Raw genomic sequence first — 7,904 nt, 5'->3', positions numbered from 1 at the left:
AAAACATAATTTTTATATAATACCATGTGCATCACATCCAAAAAATTTGGACACAATTGAGTGAGGACTCCGTCAACTTGATCCTTTGTCTATAAGAAAATCCTATTAAAACAAAAATATATTTATTTTTTATTAAAAATAATTTAAAATAACTAAATAAAAACTTTTACCAAATTTATTCTCTAACATGTGTGGATATATCTTCACAAAATCGGATAACTTGTTTATATACATCTTCATATTTTACTAAAATATCTCCAGTTCTTTTCGAATCATATGTTAGAGCTTCTATCAAATAATAATACATTAAAATTCTTTTTATAAGGAATGGCCGTTTAATTGCAACAAGAATGAGAAGCTACATAAGAATTTATACAGTTGTTTTTATCCATATGTAATGTAATTGACTCAAAACTCGGCTAATAAAACTCCTATTTCCACTGTGCTTCATCAAATAACAATATTATACATTCTAGGACCAAGTTTTTTTCCCTTTTTCCCATTTGCTGTTATTTTTTTGACACATTTTAATTGGCTATTATCACTAAAATTCAAAGCATCTATGATCTATCTTGTGTAATGGTGATCTTAGCTAAGACCTATTACCAACATCTTCAAATATTAGATAGGGAGTGAAATCTTTTTACTATTCCGACTAATTGATCCTAAGAGATATCATTAGAGATGATGCTTATTTAAGTCTTTAATTAGAAGATAAAGAGAATTCTTAGGTTTTTTTCTTGTTTTCATATTCAGTTGATATGCTTTCACGACAATAACACAAATGACGCCTCATTTTAATTTTATATCATGCTTGCAGTTTTACCTAAAAACAATGGCAAAAATAGGCAAACAAAAGGAGGCAAAGTTTCATTATCTTAATCATCCTAATCATGCTTATGAACGTATCAACTTAAAAAAATAAAAATAAAAATAGAATCAATACGGAGACAAAACTAAAGTAATGCAGCAGAGAGCAGACACCACTTACCACTCTTGGAGAAAAACAAAAATCAGTTCATATGCATCCTTTGGAAGTGTCACACCTAACTCTTCTTCGAGCTCCCTTCTGAAAAGAACTCAACACACTATTATCTCTGAAATTGCCATAACAACATCATGTTCTGTCCTTGGACAAAAAATAATATATTATTTGACACCCATTTTGTACAAATGCCATCATATGTATTTTATGCACACAGCCTCATCATAAGAAAAAAGAACCCAAACCAAATACGATTTCAGCTCAAAATAATTTTAAAGAAAATATTATATTCTTTTCAAAATGAATTTCAATTTAGTTAAAAGTGGTCTATTTTTAAAGAACCAATTTATCTGAATAATAGATTACTTCAGTAGCATGCTTGAGTTTGTGTATTGCAGATTGCCCTGAATTACATGTTCATTCCATTAATCTGGGAGAGCATTCTAATCTTAGTTTAGTTTCCCTCCTTCACTACTAATCCTTAATTTGCTGCTTCTACTATATATATTCCTCACATTATTTCACTTATATAATGTGTCTTAAGTAACAAAATCACCTTCTGATTCTTAAGTTTGTAACTTTTTCCCCATTTCAAACAATTCAAAATACTCATTGCTAGGATAAGACGTGTGTGATATCTTCAATCATATGACCCTCTTTTACATGACCAAATATTCTAGCAGAACTTTTTCAGGTACAAGAAATTTTATTTCAAAGTTGCCTATAAGATTTACATGCATCCTTCCTTGACCATATTCTTTTGGATTGTTCATTTATTCCTTACTAGAAAATTACAAATCATCTTATTTATTTATTCAGGGGTTTAGCACCAAGCGTATCTGGCTCATGCATCAACTTAGTTTACTCTCAAATTTCAACATTCTAATTGAAATATAAGAAACAAATAAGAGCATAATTGTTGTGTTTGTGATTACCGAGCGGAAACCGGTTTCTAAAATCGGAACCCTAAACCCCTCAAATTTCATAACCAAATAGAAATTAATACATACCTAATCGACGACGTGAGCACAGAGAGGACGATAAGAAGCGCAGAGATCGACGATGGTGAGGGCGGCGCAGCGACGATCAGTGCAGGAGGGTCGAGAAGGAGCGACGGTCGAGTGGTGAGTGGTGTGTAGCGGTGAGTGGTGAGTGTGCAGCGATGTGCTGAGTGGTGAGTGGTGAGTGGGGAGTGGGGGGCGACGATGGTCAATGGCGATAGCGAGAGGATTTTCGATCTTCGCGATGGTGAGCTCTCTGAAAGTGTTTTCTTTGGGCTTTGGAGGTGAGTGATGAGCTTTGGAGAAGTACTGTCTCTTTACACAAGTGATATCAGAGCCAATTCGATGGTCGAGAACTTCATACGGTGTCCCAATAAGTTGGTATCAAAGCTGTTTCGGTGGTCAAAAGCTCTTCAGGGTGACCATACGAGTGGTATCAGAGTCGTACGGTGGCCTAATAAGTAGTATCAGAGGCGATTCGATGATCAAAAACTTCTCACGGTACTCGAACAAGTTGTATTAGACCCCAACAAGTGGTATCAGATCCGACTTGATTGTCGAAAGCTCCCTATAGTAGCTCGATATTTGAAGATTGTAACTTTTTGATCAGCCAAATGGTAACCTTTTACACTTTTTAATTAAGCATATAATAAATAGTATGAAAAATATTAATATTTGATTATATTTTAGACAATACAATTTAAATTTTTAACTAACAATAAAAACATAACAAAGATTTTTGAAAAAAAGTTGATAGAATTAAAATATATACTTCTCTTTAGAAAAGATGATAGGATAATTTTATAAAAAATTAAACTTTGAAGGAAAAATTGTGATTGGTGAGAGAATAATTGAAAAAAAAATATACTTTTAATTTTTTTATGTTGAGTAACTTTTTTTAAAAAATACATTAAATAAATTGCTTTCTTTTACTTTTTCTCTCATGAGACAGATAAACTATTAAATTTAAATTTATTGATCTTTATCTAATTAAATATAAACTTGTCAATTGATGAAACAACTAGTTTAAATATCCAAATATTATTTGTATTAATTTTAATTTCGCCATGTTCTTTTCAAATGTAAAAAAAATTGGTGATAAAGACGAACCTTGCGGATTTTTCGGGGAGCTTCTGCTCCTTCCACAGCTGACCAGTGAAGGCAAAGAAAGGATTCATCTGCGTCGTCATGCTCCCGCACTTGATTCAAAACCGAACAGCACCACGTCTGCCACCACCAGCTACTGTGCCGTCATCTGCTGCAGAATCTCTCCCGTCAAAATGACGTCAGAGAGATGAGGAGAGGGAAAGATTAAAGAAGAGAGGGTACTTTTGAGAGTTAATGGGAGTTAGGGAAGAGAATATGATAGTAGAAGAAATTAAACTTCCAGAACATACACAGAAGAAATAGCAGAAGCTAAAAGCCCAGATGAAGAAAAACCAGAAGCCGGTTGAACCAGCAAGCGCAAAAGTCAGAGAAGAATCAATAGTAGAAGCAGAAGTTAGAAGAAGAAACCAGACGAATAGAGGAACACTAGAACAGAAGCAGCCTAAGCAGTAGCAGAATCCAGAACAGTGACAATGAACCTCGAGGAACACTAAAACAGAGACGATGAACAGAGGTGAGGAGGAGATCGGTGAAACGGGGAGGAGGCGAGCGATAGAAAGCGTGGACCGTGACCGAGGAAGAAACGAGAGCGACGAGGAAGAGAAGAGTGCGACCGAGGGTGACCATACAAGTGGTATCAGAGCCGCACGGTGGCCCAACCAACAAGTGGTATCAGAGGCGAATCGATGGTCAAAAACTTCCCATGGTATCTGAACAAGTTGTATTAAACCCCAACAAGTGGTATCAGATACGATTTAGTTGTCAAATCTATGGTGGCCTGATATTTGAAGATTGTAACTTTTTGGTCCATGCATGAGATTGATTATTGGTTAAATTTAAAAAAAATTTAAATTTTATCACGAGATTCCAATAAAATTTATATTCATATATTTGAAACCAGTTTTACATTTGATTTTAATTTGCTTATAAATTTTAATTATAAAACGTTAATTTGTGATAACATATCGTAAGGATAAAATAATTATAAGTATTTTTATAATTTGATAACAAAATTCAACTCAACTATTTCAAACTTTTTGAGATACAAATAATAATTATATTATACTTAATATATTTTTTATATATCCATTGCAAAAAATCTTATTGGGCTTGAAATAAAAAAAGCCCAACCATTTAACCACAACAATTAACATAACATAGTACTTATCTCATTAATCAGTTTTACCTGTTAAAGTAATAAAGTCTGCTGTCTCTGCTTCTGGTCAGAGTTGCTATTTTTTAGAGAATAACTTTACACACGTCCACCAACCCTATACTCCACATTGCTTCAGCATATAAGAAAAATTTTTCCTTTCATCACCGTAGCACTGCCCATACAATGAATGAAGCTGAATCAATGTCCTTCAGCCGAATTATTGCATTGCATTTGCATCATTATTTTGCTATGACCCACAACTAGCTCATTATAATAATGTATCTAACATCAAAGGCAAAAATAATGATGTCAATTTCGGGAGAAAAAAGAAATAAAAGATAACAAACAGTGGCTAATTTTTTTTTATATGAGTTTAATTTGTGAGTTATACTCATTTATGGAGTATTATAATTGTTGTAAGCAACGGGGGAGACATTTTGAAACTTGTTTACATCATCTGAGTTCTTTTTATTATCTCTTCTTTCTTTCCCTCTACAACTTTGCTGGGATTGCTTAATTGGGTTATCACGAGATACAGTTATCTCTCGCTGCAAGAAAAGAATAAGGAGAAGATAATTAGTTTACAAAAAAAATCAAGACACAGGGAGAAAAAATTTGGTGGCTTGCGGTGGTGTACAGCAGTTTGCTCGTAGCCCTAAGCAACAAAGAGCAAAACTGAAAATAAACAATCAATAAAAAAAAAGAAGATTTAGTGCTTATAATTTTCATGGTAAGTAGAATTGAGCACAATAGAAAACAAGAGTGAGCGTAGAAATCTAAAAGAAGTTGTTACTGTCTCTTCACACAATAGACACCTTCAAACCACCAAGTGATATCAGAGCCAATTCGATGGTCGAGAACTCCATACGGTGTCCCAACAAGTTGGTATCAGAGCCGTTTCGGTGGTCAAAAGCTCTCCAGGGTGACCATACGAGTGGTATCAGAACCGCACGGTGGCCCAACAAGTGGTATCAGAGGCGATTCGATGGTCAAAAACTTCTCACGGTACCCGAACAAGTTGTATTAGACCCCAACAAGTGGTATCAGATCTGATTTGATTGTCGAAAGCTCCCTACGGTAGCTCGATATTTGAAGATTGTAACTTTTTGAACAGCCAATGGTAACCTTTTACACTTTTCAACAATTTTTCTACCAACAATTTCTAAGGCTGAACGGTCTCTAGATTCAGTAGAAAAAAATGCATGTTTTGCAAACACTATCCAACAATCTTCCTCATGAAAAAAACTCAAATTGAGAGGTTGATTATGATTAGTTTTCACCATAGAAGCAACCGGATCAAGACGGGTTGTTACAAGGATATGACCTCACTCACTTTCACATTCAAAAGGAGTTAAGAAATTTCTCCAACCCTCATGATTACTGCTCTATACATCATCTATAACAACCAAGAATTTCTTCCCTGCTAGCTCTTCCTTCAAATGATTTTGAACTGTATCTAAATCGCTTGAGTGACAAGAACTACCAGTTTTCTCTATCACAGTCTTTGTCATCTTAAGAACATCAAATTCCTCCTCACCAACACAAACCCATGCTTTAACATGAAATTTTTGCTTCACTTTGACATCATTATAAACTAATTTTGCCATAGTAGTTTTGTCTATCCCACCCATGCCTACTATGAGAATCACGGACAAATCATCATTGTTAGTATCATCTAACAACAATTTCATTATAGCATCCCTCTCTTTGTCCCTCCCAACAAACATATCAGGTTTTTTAACTAGTGAGGTTGATGGAATCCTCCCAGACATATTCTTGGCTGCAATATTTTTCAGACCAAGGATATCTTTGTGTTTTGCAATAACCTCTAGTCTAGCAATGACTTCTTCAATCCTAGTAACAACCATATCTCTATCTTGTGAATTGAAGATGCGAGACAGGAAGTTACCTGGATCCTCTTGAATGGCAACTTTAGTGATAATTTCATCCAACAAGTCATCACAGACAGCATCTTGAAAATTTTGAAGTCACCTCTTGACAGCATGGACAATGATCTATTTTTTCTCAACATCATTCAGCACAGCTTCAACCACGTTCATAATTGTCTCCAAACTTCCTAGCAGATTCTGGTCAAGCTTCTTTCCTCGACTTAAAAATGAAGATTTGGTAGCCTAACAAGTGGTATCAGAGTCTTTTCGGTGGTCGAGAACTCCATACAGTGTCCCAACAAGTGGTATCAGAGCTGTTTTGGTGGTCAAAAGCTCCCCAGAGTGACCATATAAGTGGTATCAGAGCCGCACGGTGGCCCAACAAGTGGTATCAGAGGCGATTCGATGGTCAAAAACTTTTCACAGTACCCGAACAAGTTGTATTAGATCCCAACAAGTGGTATCAGAACTTGCCTTATTTAGCATTCATTAATTGTCACAACAATTAATAAATGCTAAATAAGGCAAATTATGGATGCTTTTGGCTGATTTTCTTTGGTTACCAACCATTTTCGTTATGCAGCTGATGGTGAGTGGGACCAGGTTGAAAACTTGAGGAAGGTGATGAAGGAAAAAAATGTTCATAAGAGTCCTGGTTATAGTTGGCTTGAAAAGACATGTGAGACTCTTGCCATGTGACATAATATAATAATTTATTGAAATAAAATTGAATTTTATTAAAATAATCTTGATAATTAAATACATTATTTGTAAAGTTTTAGATTCATTATAAAGAGAACTAAACATATTTTATGAGTGTAAATATTTTTTTTAGATGTATTTTGATGGAATGAATAACTTTTATCCCTTCTTACAAAAAAGGATGGTGAGGCCTTGAAATTGAAGTATATAAACTCAAAGGCGTCCTTTTATAGGCCAAACTTTTGCACTATAGCACCAACTTTATAGAGTGCCAAATTTTTTTTCTTTCGGTGCCAACTCTTGCTGGTTTTACAAAGCCATCAAATTTGACCAATGTGACAAATGGGAAGCCACTAACCATCTAATTCAATCATTAATAAAATAGAAAGATTATATAAAGAGTACACAAAGATAATAAAATTGTAAAAGAATAACGAAAGAAAAAAAATGAAGAAATTTTATTGATTGTTGATCGATTAAAAATTGTAAGCTATGAAAGTAAAACTAGCTAAATTTTAAATAAAATTAGACATTAATGCATGTTTTTTTAATTCATTTATTTATTTTTTAGTTTTTTTTTACAATAATTTTTAATTCAATTAATTAAAAACTAATTTGTTTTGTGCCAAAACTTCATTTAAGAGTCAGTTAATAATCAAGGACTTATTGCATATGTAAATAAATTATACAGGAGAAAATTATGGAAATACAAATACTTAACTGTGTAGGAGAAAAGAGAGAGAGAGTCAAATGTAGCAAAAATTTCACAACATATGACAAGTTCAGCGCAATGAGAGAGAGATAGAGAGAGAGTCAAATGTAACAAAAATTCCACAACATATGAGAAACTTAGTGCATTGAGAGAGAGAGTTGTGATTTGATTCCTCGTGAGACAGGAATGGCATGACATATAGGGTTTGGAGCAAGCCACGTGAGGCAATAAAAAAAGAGATACTAAATAGACAGGAAATGACACATATCTGTGCGCATAAATTGAGAGAGATACTTAGATGCTATAATATAATATAAACATGTTTTTAATATTAAAAATTAGACATTAAATT

At 33.9% G+C, this 7,904-nt stretch overlaps 1 protein-coding gene and 2 pseudogenes across 1 annotated transcript in view; all 3 read right to left on the bottom strand.

The window, feature by feature from the left end:
* Positions 1-2,379, bottom strand: part of LOC107626083 — a 5,003-nt pseudogene extending 2,624 nt beyond the window's left edge.
* Positions 1-7,904, bottom strand: part of LOC107626082 — a 30,934-nt gene that overhangs the window by 218 nt on the left and 22,812 nt on the right. The window lies entirely within an intron of this gene.
* LOC107627916 lies at positions 5,293-6,117 on the bottom strand (annotated as a pseudogene).

Source organism: Arachis ipaensis, chromosome B02 (assembly GCF_000816755.2).
Source record: "Arachis ipaensis cultivar K30076 chromosome B02, Araip1.1, whole genome shotgun sequence".
Taxonomy (NCBI): domain Eukaryota; kingdom Viridiplantae; phylum Streptophyta; class Magnoliopsida; order Fabales; family Fabaceae; genus Arachis; species Arachis ipaensis.
This window is presented reverse-complemented; position numbering and strand designations above follow the sequence as displayed.